Raw genomic sequence first — 19,769 nt, forward strand, 5'->3', positions numbered from 1 at the left:
TGCTGAGTTCCTCCAGCAGTTTGTTTTTTGCTCCAGATTACAGCATTTGCAGTCTCTTGTGTCTGCAAGGATGTATACTTTAGCTCTGGACCGTGATCATTGAGAACTGTGAGGAAATGGAGAATGGGTAGGCAGGGAAGGTTAAGGCCCAAGTCTGCAATTGTTACTAGCACCAGGTGTTGGGTTTTCATTATGGTTGTCAGAGAATGTATTATGATCTGGGTAAGATTATTACAACTGATTGGGAGGGAGTTGGGGTTGGGAGGACTTTTTTTTATGGTACTAGGAGGTTATTGTTGCCACAGCCTCTAATGTTGAGTTTATCATCTCCCCACTGTTCTTGATTTCAAGTTAAAATCATGTCTGCAGTTTTTTTTGGAAATTAATATCAAGATCTTGTGCTGATCTTGCATAAGTAGAGCATTTAATAAAACTGCACATGAGCTGTCTCCTAACCCAGCGATGGACCCTGTTGCTGGATTACATTCTGTTTGGAAAATGTTTGAGGCAATCTGTGTTTTGACTTAAAAAATATTCTTAATACATGTCAACCCTGACAACTAATACTTAGTCATTTAGGTCAAAGAGACTTGTATAAATATTCTGGAATAAAATTTGCCAACTAGTAATATCAATCAAGACAAAAACCTTTTTAATAATTTCTTTGTGAGTTTAAAAAAACCCATGAAGACAAATTTGTTTTCAGTTCTTATTTTAATGAAAAAATTGACAGGTAGTCTAGAGTTCAGAAAATGGTTTTAAGAAATTAGATTTTAGCTCTCCCTCCAAACTCACTTTACATTCTCATTAATTTCTGCATAAAGTTACTGTGTTTTACCAGATAAAGAAAAGCTTGTTTTGGAACATGGTGAGTTGCCTAAATATAGGACATTGTTGTTTCAGATTGTATCCATCATCGTAAAAGTTAGACAATGGAAACTACAGTCAAAACAAATGGTGGTGAACAGCATACTTGGCAGTGCACAGCAGCAAGTCTGTAGGACTTGGTTCAATGCCAAGTGTCACATTGTACTGATTAAACATTCAGCAGTAACCTATTGCAACTTTTTGCTTCCAAGTGTGCGTATCTTTTGTTCATAAATCTCCAGCAAACTAGCAACTGATTGTTGAGCAAAATTTAGGATTAGTTTTGACATTTTATTCTCTTTTAAAGGATTTTTGAAATTCAATAAAGATCGAAGAAACTTTTCTGTGCTGCATTATTTGAATATCTTGGCATTAGCATTTTGTGTAGAAGTGATTTTACTTTGGAATTTGTAATTTAATTCCAGCCATTCTGACATCAGCCACAATTCTTGCAGAAGACATTTCAGAGGTTATTGACTAATTATTTTGTCTAATTTTTCAAGTCCATTAAAAGGAGTTGCAACATGCCTTAACATCTTGATTAAAATATGATTTTAATGCATAAAGAAAACCCTGTTTCAAAGTATAATTGCTAGGTCCTTTTTATGTGTTTTTCTTTCCATGCCTATTAATGCTGTAATTTAATATCTAACATTTCTGCTGAAAATGTGTTTCCACTTATCCGTAGATTTGGACTAAAGCAGAATATTCCCGATTATACCAGGAGTCTGACAACAGGATAAATTAACTAGCATATACATTTTAAGGCTGCAGCTTTATTGCCATACTCGAGTCACATTTTCATTACACATTAATGTGCAAATGGCAGCATGGCTTTAGAAACTGATTGGAAATGGAAGAGAGCAATTTGATACACGCTCAAATTTCATGAGCACCGTGCCATGCAGAGTGTAGGCACAGTGCAGGGCTGAGTTTGTTTCTTTTTAAATCTGAACCAACTATGAACTTAAGTACGAACTGAGTTTGCTTGAGGGGTAAGAGTTTCCTTGCTCTGGAAATATTGACATTTCCTTGAAGTCGGGTTTTGCACTTTGTTGTGGAGCATCTTCCTTGGAGGCTGAGTCCAATACCTGGTCAAGGAAGATGTACGCATTCCTAACCACTGAAAAGGAGAGTGGTCACCTTCTAGCTTCAGATTACTTAGATAACATAAGCATCAGAAAAACTTGCATTTGATGTAGTAACTTTCACCACTTCAAAATGTTCCAGAGTGCTTTACATCAATAGAGTACTTATGAAATGTGATCATATTGTAATATAGAAAACAAAACAGCCAATTTCCATAATTCCTCAAAAGTGTCATGGTGATGATCAGATAATCTATTTCAGTCATGTTGATTATGGAATAAACATTAGCCAGTATATCAGGAGAATTTCCCTGGTCAACTGAGATGTTTTGCATCTACCTGAAAGGTTTTAGAGAGGTAATATAGAAAAGATAGGTGGAATTGAGATGAAACAAAATTAGCTGATGGATTTGGTGCTTTCCTGTTGATTTTTTTTTATTATTGTGATGTTAAATTGATTTTAAAAAGTCTCTCTTTTGAGATCTCTTTCAGTCTTGAGATCCAGAGAAAATGGTTGTTTTTCAAACTGAAAGGTGGTAGAAGGTGTTGTGCCCAGAGATTACTGCCAGGGCCATTGCTATTTTGATGTGCATTAATGATTTGGATATGCATGAATGGGATAAAGTTTCAAATATTGCAAACAATTCCAAAGTTAAGGGTGAAGTGAGCAGTGAAGAGATAGTAACAAACAGCAAGAGGACGTAAACTGGCGGATTGGGCAGATGTATAGCAGGTGAAAATTAAAACATGGATGTGTGAAGAGTCAGAGGTATTCCCATGCTGATTTCAATGATTTGAAGTGTGAGCTTTGCAAGCTTCCATCCTAAGGTGCATCTGATGTGATGGGATTGTAAAACTAAGACCAATGGAGGCTTCCCTTCTGATATATTCGCCAACATCCGAAGTCGTTTGATATGCATTCACTTCATTACTGTTGCAGTGGGATGCATCGGCAGGTTTAGTTACACATTCAGCATCTTGATGTGACTAAAAACAGGTGATGCTGGAAGTACTCAGTGGGTCAAGCAGCATTAGTGGAGAGAAAAGCAGGGTTGACATTCCAGGTCAAGGACTATTTTTTTAAAATTGGAAAAGTGCTCTAAGTTACGGAGGTGGGTTGAGGGGGGGGGAATGAATCAATTGAACGCAAGGAGTGTCTGTGAGCAGGTGCCAAGTTAACAATTAATTTGAAAACCGGCAGTCAGATATGGAAAAAGCAAAAGAAACGAATTGCAAGAGATGGGTAGCGCAATATCTGTGGGGAAATAAAAGGGCTGCTTAACTGAAATTATTAAATTCAATATTACGTCCTGAGTGCTACAACATACCCTGACAGAATTTGAGGTGCTGTTTCTCAGGGGTATGTTGGACTACATTGGGACAATGTAGGAGGCTGAAGACAGAAGTCAGAATGGGAGAAGACGGTGAATTAAAGTGACAGTGACTGGCAGGTCAGAGCTTCCCTTGTGGACTGATTGTAGGTGTTCTGTACAATTTTTTTTATTACTTACAGCATGGTAACAGGCCCTTTCGGCCCAACGAGTCCGCGCCGCCCATTTTTTAAACCCAAATTAACCTACCCGTATGTCTTTGGAATGTGGGAGGAAACTGGAGCACCTGGAGGAAACCCACACAGACACGGGAGAACGTACAAACTCCTTACAGACAGTGACGGGAATCGAACCCTGAACGCTGGCACTGTAATAGTGTCACGCTCCCAATCTGTGTTTGGTTTCCTCGATGTAGAGGGGACCACATTGTGAACATTGAATGCAGTACACTAAACTGGAAGAAGTGCAAGTGAACTGCTGCTTCGCTTGGAATGATTCTTCGGGTTGGATGGTGGGATGGAAAGTGGTTAACTGAGAGATGAGTCATCTCTTGGGTGCATGGAAAAATGCCTTGAGAAGGTGAGTGGTTGTTGGAAGTGGCAGAGTGGGACAGATTGGAGACTCATTATCTGTCATTGGAGGGAATGCTACCTTTGGAGTATGAGGGGAGGGGAAAATGTTGAAATTGGTGGAAATCTCATTGGAGGTGGTGGAAGTTATGGAATCTGTTAGATGTGAAGGCTGGTAGGGTGGAAGGTGAGGGTAATTGAACCCGATCCTTGTTCTGGCTGGGAGAAGATGGTAGGATCAAATGTGCAGGGAACAGAGGAGATGTAGTTAAGCACCTGATCAACTCTGGTGAACTGAAAACCACAATTATGGAAAAAAAGATCTTCCCTGCAGATTTCATCGACTTTTTCTTTTATCTTTCAGACAATGGCAGATATTGATCCAAATTAATGTGATATTAATTTGAAATAATGCTTTTGTTCATTTCAGCTTTGTTAAGATTCACAACTGTGGTATTTATATTTATGTTGATTTAGGAAACTAATCCCACCAAATGTCACACAGTGCACCATAAGTGTTTTGCGGAGTTTGTTGAAATCGATGTGTGTGTGTGTGTGTGTGTGTGTGTGTGTGTGTGTGTGTGTGTGTCACAAACTATATTAAAATTTCATTATTAAAGATGGATGACAGATACTATGAGTGCCCCTTTAAGAAAGGCCCTATTTCAAATTAGTTTTTGGAGGCTAAAGCATGCTTAAGTAAATTTTGGCAGGTATAGTACAAACATAGAAATATTAAAATATAAAATAACTAATGAGAAGGTTTTGCAAGATTATTTTTCACCTTTAAATTTACCATCAGTAATTCTGCTACTGTGAGTGATTATACCTTACCAAATAATCTTTGCCATTCCTGCATTTGAATTAGCTAAGGTTCTTTTTCTTTCTGTCATACAAATTACTAGTGCAATTGGTATTGAAATTTGAAATTAAATATTAATGATGATTTTCTGAGAAATTGCTTTATTTTATTCAGACGTCCACACAACATTTGGACCATATCTAAAATGCATATGGATCCTATAACATTATTTGCAAAGTCACTGACTTTTTTTAAATGCTACAGCCATTGACAGAAAACATGCAGTGCAGGAACATGCATTTTATTTAGATTTATTTTATGTACACGTATATGTTTTTGCCTGATTTGGCCCTTGTACAAGGTTTCAGGATATTAAAGACAATCAATAAATTTAAGTTACTATATGCTTACAAGAAGTGAAAACAGAATGAAAAGGGAATTGGATAGATACTTGAGAAAGAATTTGCAAAGCTACAATGAAAATGTGGATATTGAGGCGTTCCACTAGGAGATGGCATGGCTTTCTGGGCTGAATAGCCTCCCATATTGTAACAATTTTGTGACTCTGGTTTTGAAGAAGTGACTGTGTTGGAAAAGCGAGTATATGATTTAATCTAGCAATAGACTATTGACGAAAATTCAAGGCTTATGATATCAGACAGAAAGTTGGTTGAAAAGAGGAATCTAAAGTCAGCACTAATGTATTGGAGATATCCAGGGGGGAACGAGTTTCAGAGAGAGATTGATTTGAAAATAAGGAAAACAAGAATAAAATCAAAATCCTTTAATGTCATAAGAATGGAAAATCTGCCAAACAACGAGGAAACTCCAAGAGGGGATGGTGGGCTACTTGAAGAGATCCAGTTTAATATGGACTAATGTGACCATTAATTTTGCAAAGGAAAATGAGGAAAGAGAGGTACAAAGACGGGTACCCAGTTTCTTGACAATGTGACCATGAGTAAATAAGGTGCAAAATCGGTATTGTTTTGAGTATTATAAGTAGGTTAGGGTGCTCAGGAGCAAGAAGAAAACAGTTCTTGTTTATATATTGGGACAGATCATCTGCTGAGTTCCTGCTAGATTTGTTGGCAGATAACCAATAGCTGGGCAATTCCTGGTCACACGCTGTTGTAGCTGTCTGTTCAGAGCTGCACCAATGTATTCCTCATGAAGTTAGTGTATCACAGAAGAGTTGCATCACAGATAGATGCTGTTCTGCCTATTGAGTCTGTTTCAGCCATTTGCATAAACAAACCAGCAAGTTTCACTCCCTAGCCCTCTCCCTATTGCCATGCTAGCTTTCTTTTCCACCTCCCTTTTGAATGCTACAAAATTGAATCTGCCTTCACTGCTACTACTGGCGTTGCTTTCCAGAGCCTAAGCATTTACTGTGTAAAATATTTTCTTCATGTCACTTTTGGTTTTTGGGCCAGTCTCATTTCTTTTGTCTCCTTGATCTTGACTGGTCTATTAATTGGAAGTTTCTCCCTTTGTATTGTTTATCCCCAAATGATTTAACTATCTCTATCAGATATTTTTGCACCCTCTTCAGTTCCATTGAGAATGACCAAAGCTTCTCCTTCTGTCCACATAACTGAAGTCCCTCTGGCCTAGAATCATTTTGATAAATCTCTTCTTCACTCTCTCCAAAGCCTTCACATCTCTTCTCAATTATGAATACCCAGAACTAGACACACTATTCCTGTTGTGACCAAACCAGTTTCTTATCATTACTTCCTGCCCTTGTGCTCTTTGCTTTATAAATCAAGTTTCGATCCTTAATGCCTATTTAAACACTTTCTTAACCTGCCCATTCACTTCTAACAACCCAATGGGTCAGCACAGACTTGTGCAGATTTCCCAGCAATTAAAATGAATTGGGAGAAATCATCTTATGGAGAAGAGTAAGTAGGGAGTTTCATTACACGTAATTAGGTTAGTTTAAATGTCAAAGTCATTCCCAAACATTCATTTTCATTAATAGCATTGGCAGCTAGTGAGCCTAGCTGTCAAAGCCCTTCTGTCTGTGCAGCCTTCTATTGACACCGGTAGAGTCCTTGCACTGCATAGCTCAGGCCCTCACTGGTCTGTAAAAAGCTGGGATCACACTGGATGCAACAGCATATTCTAGTTTCTCTGAAGATCTGAGACACTAGTTGGAAAGCATTTAAGTAATTTTCAAAACATGGTCCAGAATGCAATTTTGTATACATTGTAAGCTACCAGTGCTTAGAGTCATAGAGTAACATAGCATGGAAACAGGCCCTTCAGCCCAACTCGTCCATGCCGACCAAGATGCCCATCTAACGGAGTCTCATTTGCCTGTGTTTAGCCCATACTCCTCTAAACCTTTCTTATCTATGTACCTGTGTAAACATCTTTTAAATATTGTTTCTCTACCTGCCTCAACCACTTCCTCTGGCAGTTCTTTACATATATGCACTACACTCTTTGTGAAGAAGTTACCCCTCAACTCCCTTTTAAATCTTTCCCCTCTTAACTTAAGCCTATGTCCCCTAGTTTTTGATTCCCTTTCCCTGGAAAAAAGGACTGTGTGCGTTCACCCTACCTGTGCCTCTCATGATTTTATACACCTCTATTAGATTACCCCTCAGTCTCCTATGCTCTGAGGGATAAAGTCCTAGCCTGCCCAACCTATCCCTATATCTCAGGCCCTCGAGTCCTAGCAACATTCTCAAATCTTTGCACTCTTTCCAGCTTAATGACCTCTTTCCTATAACAGGGTAACCAAAACTATACTCAGTACTCCAGGCGTGACCTCGCCTGATGAAGGTCAACATGTCAAATGCCTTCTTCACCATCCTGTCTACCTGTGACCCTACTTTCAGGGAACTATTTACTTGTACTCATGGTTCCCTCTGTTCTACAACACTCCCCAGGGCCCTACCGTTTTCTTTGGAAACACTGGTTGGCCATCAGTGTGATCTTGCCCATTGAGAGTGGGGAAAACTAAGCTACGGAGAATGATTGAAGCAATGAATGCTTTGCAACAGGCAATAGTCAAAACAGACGTTGTTTCAACATTTAAGTCCAGCATTGATAAATATTTGAAGCAGAGCAAAAGGCAGGGTTTTGAGAATACAAAACAAGATGGATCAAATTGCCTCCTGTGCTTCAACTCCTTCGGTTTATGATTTTTTTTCCTGTGTATTTGAATAACAACCTGCATCTGAAAATGGCATGATACAAACTTGGTTTAAATTATATAAAGCAAGAAATGGATTCAATTACAAAACAAATTAATGGATTGAGGTCTGTAGCCATAAATTTGATATTTTAAAGCCATTTTACGATATTTTGTATTGGCCCAGGACTTGCTGGGAAATGTCAGGAGTTCCAGCGTTTAGCAGCTCTCCTTACCCGTAAAGGTCAGCAAGTTAATGGCTGCAGTGTGAGTACTGAGCTTTTCTAATTCCTACCAATATTTTGCTGTTCATTTCCTGAATGCACGCTTGAGCTGACCTTGTACATCCAGCGATCGAACTTCTACTTGCTGGGAATTTGCCTATTGAACCAGCATTTAATGAGCATTCAAAGTCCTGGGTGTCTGCTGTCAATTTACGCTGGTGATTTGATGGAAAGTTTTTGCTTGTCATAATGTCATATAGGTGGTCTAGAACAAGTCCTGGGTGTGAAATAACCGGAAAAAAAATCACTCCCAGCAATTTCACGCCCCTAGAACATGAGAAAATAGGAGCAGGAGTAGGACACCAGGCCTGCCACACCATTCAATGTGATATTGTCGGATCTATGCTGACTTTTCTGTTCTAGTTCCAAGTAATCCTGAATTTCTCGATCTTTCAAATTATTTATCTCCACCTTAAATATAGCTAAATGTATCTAAATATATCTGGCCTCCACCACTCTGAGTCAGAGAATCCCAGAGATTCTCTACCCTCTGAGAGAAGAAGTTTCCACACACTTAAAATGACGTACCACTTATTAACGAAGACATCTCGTCACGTATTCTGTAAACGCCCCCCCACTAACTTCTCCACTAGTTACACTCCACTGGTTACATCCCTCCAGTCTGAAAAGGACCCATTTATTCCAACTTTTTGTTCCCTATGTGATGGCCACTTTTCAATCCACGCTCACACACTTCATCCAATATCTTGGGCTCTTAACTTATGCACCAGTCACTCATGTAGCACCTTGTCAAATGCCTTTTGGAGACCTAAATACACTACATCAATGAACCCTCCCCGTCACATCCTCAAAAGAATTCATACAAATGTTATTTACCTTTCATAAAACCACAATGACTAGGTTTGATTATATTCAGCTTTCCTCAATAAATCGTTATTTCCTCTTAGATTATTGACTGTAGCATCTTGCTAACTGTAGATGTCAAACTAACTGGTCTGTGGGTTCCACCCTTCTGCCTTCCTTTTTAAACAAGGTAGTCACATCAGTTGTTTTCCAGTCTTTTGACACCTTCCTGGAATTTAGTGACTTTTGGAAACCTTCAACCAAGAGGTTCACTATATCTGTAGCCACTTCCTTTAGAATATTAAAGAAACATTAGGATGGATAAGTCCCCGGGACTGGACGAGATATACAGTGGCATGTAGAAGTTTGGGCACCCTGGTCAAAATTTCTGCTACTGTGAATAGCTAAGCGAGTAAAAGATGACCTGATTTCCAAAAGGCATAAAGTTAAAGATGACACATTTCTTTAATATTTTAAGCAAGATTACTTTTTTATTTCTATCTTTTACTGTTTCAAAATAACAAAAAAGGAAAAAGGACCCGAAGCAAAAGTTTGGGCACCCTGCATGGTCGGTACTTAGTAACACCCCCTTTGGCAAGTATCACAGCTTGTAAATGCTCTCTGTAGCTAGCTAAGAGTCTTTCAATTCTTGTTTGGGAGACTTTCGCCCATTCTTTCTTGCAAAAAGCCTTCCAGTTCTGTGAGATCCTTAGGCCATCTTGCATATGCACTGCTCTTTTGAGGTCTTGCCACAGATTTTCGATGATGTTTAGGTTGGGGGACTGTGAGGGCCATGGGAAAAACCTTCAGCTTGTGCCTCTTGAGGTAGTCCATTGTGGATTTTGAGGTGTGCTTAAGATCATTATCCTGTTGTAGAAGCCATCCTCTTTTCATCTTCAGCTTTTTTACAGACGGTGTGATGTTTGCTTCCAGAATTTGCTGGTATTTTATTGAATTCATTCTTCCCGCTACCAGTGAAATGTTCCCCAAGCCACTGGCTGCAACACAAGCCCAAAGCATGATCGATCCACCCCCATGCTTAACAGTTGGAGAGGTGTTCTTTTCATGAAATTCTGCATCCTTTTTTTCTCCAAACATACATCTGCTCATTGCAGCCAAAAAGTTCTATTTTAACTTTATCAGTCCACAGGACTTGTTTCCAGAATGCATCAGGCTTGTTTAGATATTCCTTTGCAAACTTCTGACGCTGAATTTTGTGGTGAGGACGCAGGAAAGTTTGGAGGAAAAAAGGGTGCAGAATTTCATGAAAAGAACACCTCTCCAACTGTTAAGCACGGGGGTGAATCTATCATGCTTTGGGCTTGTGTTGCAGCCAGTGGCACGGGGAACATTTCACTGGTAGAGGGAAGAATGAATTTAATTAAGTACTAGCAAATTCTGGAAGCAAACATCACACCGTCTGTAAAAACAAAACTGAAGCTGAAAAGAGGACGGCTTCTACAACAGGATAACCATCCTAAACACACCTCAAAATCCACAATGGACTACCTCAAGAGATACAAGATAAAGGTTTTGCCATGGCCCTCACAGTCCCCTGAACTAAACATCATCGAAAATCTATGGATAGACCTCAAAAGAGCAGTGCATGCAAGATGGCCCAAGAATCTCTCAGAACTGGAAGGCCTTTGCAAGGGAGAATGGGTGAAAATTCCCCAAACAAGAATTGAAAGACTCTTAGCTGGCTACAGAAAGCATTTACAAGCTGTGATACTTGCCAAAGGGGGTGTTACTAAGTACTGACCATGCAAGGTGCCCAAACCTTTGCTTCGGGCCCTTTTCCTCTTTTGTTATTTTGAAACTGTAAAAGATGGAAATAAAAAAGTAATCTTGCTTAAAATATTAAAGAAATATGTCATCTTTAACTTTATGCCTTTTGGAAATCAGATCATCTTTTACTCGCTTAGTTATTCACAGCAACAAATTTTGACCAGGGGTGTCCAAACTTTTGCATGCCACTGTACCCCAGGTTACTGCGGGAGGCAAGGGCATTGACGATGATATTTGCATCCTCCCTGGCCACAGGACTAATACCAGAGGATTGGAGGATGGCTAATGTTGTTCTCTTGTTCAAGAAAGGTAATAGGGATAATCCTGGGGAATTATAGACCAGTGAGTCTTATGTCAGTAGTGGGCAAGTTATTAGAGAGGATCCTTAGGGCCAGGATTTATGAGCATTTGGAGAAACGTAGTCTTATTAGGGATAGTCAGCATGGCTTTGTGAGGAGCAGGTCATGTCTCATGAGCATAATTGAGTTTTTTGAGGAGTTGACGAAACATAGATGAAGGTAGAGAGGTGGATGTGATGTATGTGGACTTTAGTAAAGCGTTTGACAAGGTTCCCCATGGTAGGCTCATCCAGAAAGTCATAATGTGTGGGATCCATGGAGACCTGGCTGCTTGGATTCGGAAATGGCTTGCCCACAGAAGGCAGAGGGTGGTAGTAGATGGAGAATATTCTGCCTGGAGGTCAGTGACTAGTGGTGTTTCATAGGGATCTGTTATGGGACCCCTACTCTTTGTGATTTTTATAAATGACTTGGATGAGGAAGTGGATGGATGCATTAGTAAGTTTGTGGATGACACGAAGGTTGGAGGAGTTGTGGATAGTGTAGAAGGTTGTCATAGGTTACAACAGGATATAGACAGGATGCAGAGTTGGGCAGAGAAGTGGCAGATGGAGTTCAATCCGGAAAAGTGTGAAGTGATACACTTTGGAAGAACTAACTTGAAGGCAGAGTGCAAGGTTAATGGCAGGATTCTGAGCAGTGTGCAGGAACAGAGGGATCTTTGGGTCCAAGTCCATAGATCCCTCAAAGTTGCTGCGCATGTTGATAGGGTAGTTGAGAAGGTGTAGGGTGTACTAGCATTCATTAGTTGGGGGATTGAGTTCAAGAGCCGAGATTTTGCAGACCTCTCAGACTCTGGTTAGACTGCACTTGGAGTATTGTGTTCAGTTCTGGTCACCTCATTATAGAAAGGATATGGAAGCTTTTGAGAGGGTGCAGAGGAGATTTACCGGGATGCTGCCTGGATTTGAGAACATGTCTTATGATGAAAGGTTGAGCGAGCTGGGGCTTTTCTCTTTGAAGCGACGCAGGATGAGAGGCGATTTGATAGAGGTATATAAGATTATGCAGGGCATAGATAGAGTGGACAGCCAGCGCCTTTTCCCCAGGGCGGTAATAGCCAATACAAGAGGACATCTGTTTAAGATCAGAGGAGGAATGTTCAGGGGAGATATTCTTTACACAGAGAGTGGTGGGTGCCTGGAATGCACTGCCGGGGGTGACTGTAGAGGCTGATACAACAGGGACATTTAAAAGACACGTGAAAATGAGAAAAATGGAGGGTCATGGGCTGTGCAGGAGGGAAGGGTTAGATTGATCATGGAGGTGGTATTCATATGTGGGCTAAAGGGCCTGTACTGTGCTCTACTGTTCTATGTTATAAATCTTGGATACAGGCCATCGGGTCCTGGCCATTTGTCCTCCTCTAGGCTACCCAACTGTGAAAGCTGTCAAGTTCTTTGGTTGCTTTTCAAAACCAATTAGAACAATTAAATAAGTATTTTTAAAAATTAAAAACATAAAGTAATAAATCACTTAAAGCAATTGAAAGCATTTCTGAAAAGTTGGAAAGATTGAAAAGAAACTTAATTCAAGAAGTATTTATGTTGTATTTGCCCTTCTCTGTTGCAGCTGTTTCTCTTCATCCAGATGAATGGGCTTGCTGTTCAGTTCTACGCCTGACTTGTTCAGTAAGTTGCTGCTCTTTTGCTGGACTCCACGTGGACTCCAGGATTGGAGCACCACCCAGAAATTACCAACACAGCTTGGCCAGGAAGTGCAGTATGTCTGCATTTGAAATTAAGGAAATACTGATAGTTCAGAAATCCTTATAAACCTTATTTGCTGAATAATGTAACTTTGAAAAGTTTTGGTCTAACTTGGCAAATGAAGACTATATTTACCCTGTTTGTGCAGAGTGACTTCAAGCATATGGGATTTGGTCACTACGAGAATGTTGGGACAGCTGGTTACAGAATTAACTAAACACTTTGAAATTTTCACTTTAAAATAATTAATCTTAAATAACTTGGTCTGTTCTTGTGTTTAATGACAATTTTATGATGGATATTTAATGATAACATTCAGTTTTAAATTGGCGTTTCATCAGTTGTCATCTTATAAGTAGTATTTAACATTTCTAAGATTTGAGGTCTGAGGAATGTAGCCAATATTGTATAAAAGGATGGAACCAGCTAACTCAATCCAGACAAGGGACTGAAGGTGAAACACCTTCATTCATGGGTAAAATAATTTGGGAATTTTTCTCAGAAAAAGATGTGGAGTTTTGGCTAATTGACAAGTCTTGAGAAGGAGCTACTATGATTATATAACTGTGCACTTTGGTTTATTGGTATTTGACATCTTTCTAGAAGTAATATTTACAGATGAAAATTGGCAGTAAGTTTGCTGCCTATTTCAAATCTCACAGTTTTGCTTACAACATTTGAAGTTTTATTTCACTATTTCTTTAGGATCCAACTAACAATTGGATGATATGTACTTTTTTATATAGCTGCTGCATGCTCAGTAGTCACTTTTACGCTGAGTAAGTCATGACAAATGTGGCATTGGTTGTGTTTCACATTAGTGTGCATGATGTTTTTCCAATGTCAGACTTGCACCAAATGATCGTGTTATTTGTGCAATACCTGCTTCCATCTATACTGACAGAAGTTGGAGCTCAAAAGTCCGTACTTGTCCATCTTGGAAAAGTCTCACTCAAACTCGAAGCACATTGCATTAGTTTGTTCCTTTGCTTGTGACATAAAGGGACACTCTGCTGACATTAGGAGACTTCACTGGGTAACATCAGAACTGACTGCAGGTTACTCCAAAGTCCACAGAACGTGCTTAAACTAAGCAGGTATTTCCTCTAGCATTCAGCTGTTAAGATGCTCGTTCATTGAGTGTCTCGGTTGTGACATGTCAGCAGTGATGGAACTCCCATCAGTGGAGGCATCATTATGTGCATGGCTGGCCATTCAGCAAGGGTTGGGGATCAGAATCAAAATCAGGTTTATTACCACTGCCTTGTATGTTGTGAAATTTGTTGTTTTGCGGCAGCAGTATAGTGTAAGATTACTATAAATTAAAAAATAGTTCAAAACAAAAGGAATAGTGAGGCGTGTTTGTGGTTTCATGGACCATTCAGAAATCTGATGATGGAGTGGAAGAATCTGTTGCTAGATCACTGAGTGTGGGTCTTCAAGCTCCTGTACCACCACTCCAGTGGTAGTAATGAGAAGAGGGCATGTCCCAGAGAGAGATGTTATGTCCGTGATGGAGATGGATCTTGGGGTAAGAGGCAAAACATGCCCATTTGCGAAGAGCCTACTCCCAAAGGGACACCACAATATACCTGGATCTCTCTGATGAACAACGTATTTGAGCACCGAGCTTTCCCAAAGCCATCATTTCAGAAATGTGATGTTCTGCAAGAACTTCTGCCGTGCCCTTGTATCTGGACTACTCTCTTAAACCAGTGAATCATTCCAAGTGGCTATAGTGGATCTCTGTGTCATCTCCCAATTTACTGCTCAAAACTGCATTTGCAACAAAATTATTTCGACTGCTTTGACTTCAGTTAGGAAAAGTTGGTACTTAGACACAAGGATTTCCCCTCATTGCTGCCTTTCCATGAACGTGGGCAGTCATTGATTGCACCCCTCTGCCTTTAGTAATCCAGTGCTTTCAATTAACAGAAAAGGTTTCCTCTCCCAATGTGCAGGTTATGGGGCTTGAGAAGTATTTCCTGATGTCGACTGCTTCGTGATTTCTTCATCCTGAGGGAGTCCACATTGCGTGACATTTTTAGTGGTGTTTTGGAGGCAAAATTTTGTTACCTGCAAGGGAGCCTTGGTATACACCAAGCAGATGTAGTGACTTTGTTGTGTGCTGCATGCTGCTTAGCCTTGCCAATCAAAGGCAACAGCTAGTGCAGAGGAAAAGAACCAAAGAGTCTCCAGGTAAGGGACATGAAGATAAGTGTGAAGTGCAGCAGAAGCAAAAGGAAGGCGATTACCAAGAGACTGTTCCTGCTCAGTATCCACAATCTTTCTCCCGAGACCAGAAAGGATGGGCACTTATTGCAGGAAATATGAGTTTTCATAACGAAGCTGCAATATAGACAATGTAAATCAAGTAACCCTGATCATACCAACATGGTATGCAATAATCAGATAGGAGAGCAGAAATTACACAATGTTCACTTAGATCCCTCCTTTTTAGAGTCACCTGCATTGATTATAACGTGAGAATTGGTATTTCCTTTTGCTGCTTCAATATCTCTATTTTCTGACAAGTGGTATCTCATCATTGACCTTGGTAAAGTACATTTTGAAATTTAACACCAAGGGGATAGACAGTACATATTGACTTAGTTATTAGTGCCCGCAGTTTGTGAATGGATACAAATAATGTTCAGTTTCAGGCTAGCATTAAAAACAGAATGTACTGGAAATAACAGGTCAGGCAGCAGATACGGAGAGAAAAACAGACTTAATATTTCAGGTTAATGATCTTTTGATGAGCTTGAATGTTTTTCTCTCCACGAATGCTGTCTAAACTGCTGTGCACACCTTGCAATTTCTGTGTTCATATCAGATTTCCAGCAACTGCATTGTTTTCTTTCTGTCTCCAGATTGTGTTAAGACCATAAATTTAATTGTTTATATTTAAATGCAAGTTCCTTCTGAAACTATCGATCATCATATTTTTGATGTTGATCATATTTTCCATGTCTGGTTATGTGAGATAGCTTTCTATTTAATTGAGACAGCACATTATTTATCGATAAAAAATTATTGTTATTAAACAAATATAGTTTAATTGGACACAGCTAGAGTCCTCAGTGGCCCTGAACTTCCTATGTGTTGACGTAGCCTGTGTTAAAGTGCTCTGCCTTGTTGAACTCCATGTTTGCCCACTCTCAGTATTTGTTGTCTATTATGTGCTAAGGTACCTTGTTGATATGAATATTACCTATTTTGACCAAACATGCAAACGGTTTTTGAAGGAATTAATTTTCCTAATGAGCATGTGTCATTTTAAAGAACACCAAATAAAGAATTTTTTTGTGGAATACGAAATACCTTGTACAGCCATTTTAACATATAGTGAAAGATAATCCAGTACTAATATTCCTGCCTGAATCAATTTGACCATCAAGATGTGAATAAAAAAGGCAGTGTAATCCTGAGAAAGGGATACACCCAATCTGTTTGGAAGGTTTTATCTTCAAGCTCCTGATTCAGACTTAGGTATGTTGTCCTATCTGAAAACGTGAACTTTATGGCTGGGGTAATGTTCCATTGCTACAGGTATTCTCTGTCAAATAGTATGCCAAATCAAGATCCAATTTTCTTTGTCATGTTGGTGTAATTTGGCACTATTTGAATAAGATTGATAAATTTTCCATTTTTCTTGGCCAACATTGGTAATGAGAAGGATGCGGTGTTGCAGTATGAATTTGGGGAACTAAATAGCAGATTAAAGAACAGAATCTCTAAGATTATTGAAATTACTTCTGCTGCCATGTACTGACAAAAATGCAAATTGGAGCTTCGGTCAGATGAATGTGTGGCTAAAAGGATGACATCGGAAGTAGGTCTTTAGATCTTCAGATCACTGTGACCTGTTTGGGAAGGGTGAAAGCTGGACAGGTTGTATCTGAATTGGAGAGGTTTACTGGTGCTATTGGAGTTTAAATTAATTTGGCAGAGGAATTGGGCACAGAGTAGATAGGGAGATACAATCATATATTGAAGGGAAGCTAAATTAGTGTAGTAGGCAGAACATAAGGGAAATGTAAGGATAAATTGTATGTTTTTTAATTCATGGAGTGTGACTGGTAAGACAGGTGAACTGAGGCTATTGATAAGAACATGAGAGTATAATAATTTTTGCCATCACAGTGTCATGAAAGAAACAAGGGCAGGATTGGCAATTCAATATTTTGGAGTATCAAATCTTCAGGTATGAGAGAGGAGTAGTAAAAGTACCATTGCATTGTTAATTAGGGAATCCGTTAGCAGTAATGAGGGAGGATATTCTTGGAGGCTCTTCAAATGTGGCCATATAGGTGGAGATTAGAAACAAAAAGGTGTTGATTTATTTTATAACAGGTATGATACATGATTTCGAACAGAAAGCAGAAGGTAGAGGAGCAGATATGTAGACAAATCACAGAGAGGTTTAAGAATAATAAGATTATACAAGTAGGATATTTCAACTCCCCAGTATTAACTGAGATTGCTTAAGTGTGAAAGGCTTATTGGGAATGGAATTTTTAAAGTGCGTCCAGGAGCGATTTTTAGTAGTTAGTCCGACTAGAGAATGGGGGTTACTAGACTTAATCTTAGGGAGTGTAATTGAGCAAGTGCCTGTAGATCCAGTGGGATAGCTTTTTGGAGATCGTGATCATAACATTTCAAGGTAGTTATGGATAAGAATGGACTGGAAATTAAAGCCCTGAATGGGGTGGGGGGGGGGGGTGGTGGGGAGGAAGAGGGAGGAGGCCAATTTCATAAAGTAGGTCCAGGCAAAAGTAAACTGGGAGCAGCTACTTGCATGTGTCTACATTTGACAAGTGGGAGTTATTCAAAAGTGAAATAGTAAGTTTAGGGCCATCAACTTCTCATTGGGATGAAATGCAAGAACAAGTCCATGGTTGTCAAAGGATATTGAGTCTTGGCTGTAGAATAAAAAGGCAGCATATGGCAGATACAGAGAACTGAAAACTGGACAAGCCCAGCAGGAATATAGGGGGGTACTTAAAAAGAAGTTAGGAGGGCAAACAGGGAGCACAAAATATCACTGGTAGACAAGGGTAAGGAAAATCTCAAAGCATTTTTATAAGTATGTTAAGGGCAAGAGGCAAAGAGTGGATCCCATTTAGGACTATGGGGTCAATTTGTGCATGGAGCCACAAGATGTAGGTGAGGTCTTGGATGAAGATTTCTCATCTGTATTCACAAAGACGAGGACTTAGTAGAATTTAGGGAGGGGGCTGGTGAAATTCTGGAACAAGTAACCGTTAAAAAGGAGCTATTAGGTGTCTTGACCGGCTTAGGTGGATAAATCCCCAGGGCTTGCTAAGTTGTAAACAAAGCTGTAAAAAGAGACGAGGGAGAAGATTACTGGGGTTTTGACAGATGTTTAAGTCTTCACTGGCCACAGGTGAGGTCTGACATGACTGGAGTACAGCAAATATGGACTATTATTCAAGAAGGACAGCAGGCATGTGAATTTAACATCAGTGTTTGTCAAGTTATTGGAAAACTGAGGGCCAGGATTGATCAGTGTTTGGAAAGGCAGGATTAATCAAAGCTAGTCAGCATTGCTTTGTTAGATGTAGAAACTTTCTGACCAATTTGAGTGAATTTTTCAGAGGTGACAAAGTGCATTGATGAGGACAGTGCAGTTAATGTAGTCTACTTCAGTAAGGCCTTTGACAAGATCCCTTACAGCCCAAAAGGCAAATTAGGTCCAAAATTGGCTTGGTAATAGAAGGCAGAGGGTGATGGTGAAGGGTTGTCTGTGGGATTAGAAGCCTGTGACCAGTGTTGCAACACGGATCAGTGTAAGACCCTTAGTTTGTTATGTACATGAATTATTTGGATTTCAATGTAAGAGGTATATTTAGTAAGTTTTTGATGATGAGGGCATTTGGGTGATATTGATGAGTTCAATATTGCCCAGACACCCTCATCATCATCCAAAACTTCAATCCATGGTGGTAGATGGAATTTTATCCTGATTAGTGTGAGGTGATGCATTTTGGGAGTATTAATAAGCCTTGGGCATGCAGAATGAATGGTTGGGCCCTAGGAAGACCTTGATATCCAAGGATCCCTGAAGCATACTTAGATGAGATAATTAAGGAGGGATATGGGATACATGTCTCCATTAGCTGGGATACAACTTTACAAGACAATGCTTGGGCCGTAGCTGGAAATTTGTGTGCAGTTCTGATCATTGCGTTGTAGGAAGGACGTGATTGCATTGGAGAGGGTACAGAGGAGACTCACCAAGGGTGTTCTAGTTTCAAGTAGAAACTGGATAAACTGGGTTTATTTTTCTTGGAACAGAAGAGGGTAAGGGGGGACCTGATTAAGTTACACAAAATAATGAACAGTATAGAAAGAGTGGGTATTAAGAAACTTTTCTCCATAGCAGAGGTGTCTGTAATCAGATGGGGTACGTTTAAGGTAAGGGGTAGGAGGTTTGGAGGGGATCTGAAGAAGAGGATGGTTGAAATCTGGGCCACGTTGCCTGAGGGGGTAACGAAAGCAGAGATTTTTGTGATATTTTCAAAGTATCTGAGTGAGCACTTGAATCATGGAAGTATAGGACTGCTGGGGAAAGGGGTGAATCTGTGCTGTCTGACTCCATGACTGTAATGTTCATTCATCCAGAGAAGCCTGTATTTTGTGCAGTGATGATGCCAAATTTTTTTAGTATCCACTGTCATTATTCCACAAAACTGACAGCAACTTAGAGATAGCTGTGCATGCGAATGCATAAATTTGGATGCTGCTGTCATTGATTCAATGCAAGCCAGCAGGGTGTGCTCTTGACAGTGGCTCATGGATTTGTTTTTTTTAAGTGTTTGGAAGTGTTAAGTGTGTTCAGGATTCTTTTCTTAGTTTTGAGATGTCTCAGAAACATTTAAAATATCTACATCTCTGGAAAGCCTTTTATAATTTGCAATCTTTGGCTTTTTTGTCTTTATTTCAAATGTAGTTGAGGTTATGTGGTTACTTAATAAAAGGTGAGATAAATCTTTA

General features: G+C 39.6%; 1 protein-coding gene across 2 annotated transcripts in view; it reads left to right on the forward strand.

Moving 5' to 3' along the window:
* The window catches only part of efl1 (elongation factor like GTPase 1), a 214,291-nt gene that overhangs the window by 74,977 nt on the left and 119,545 nt on the right, over window positions 1-19,769 (forward strand). The window lies entirely within an intron of this gene.

Source organism: Pristis pectinata, chromosome 28 (assembly GCF_009764475.1).
Source record: "Pristis pectinata isolate sPriPec2 chromosome 28, sPriPec2.1.pri, whole genome shotgun sequence".
NCBI classification, from domain to species: Eukaryota; Metazoa; Chordata; class Chondrichthyes; order Rhinopristiformes; family Pristidae; genus Pristis; species Pristis pectinata.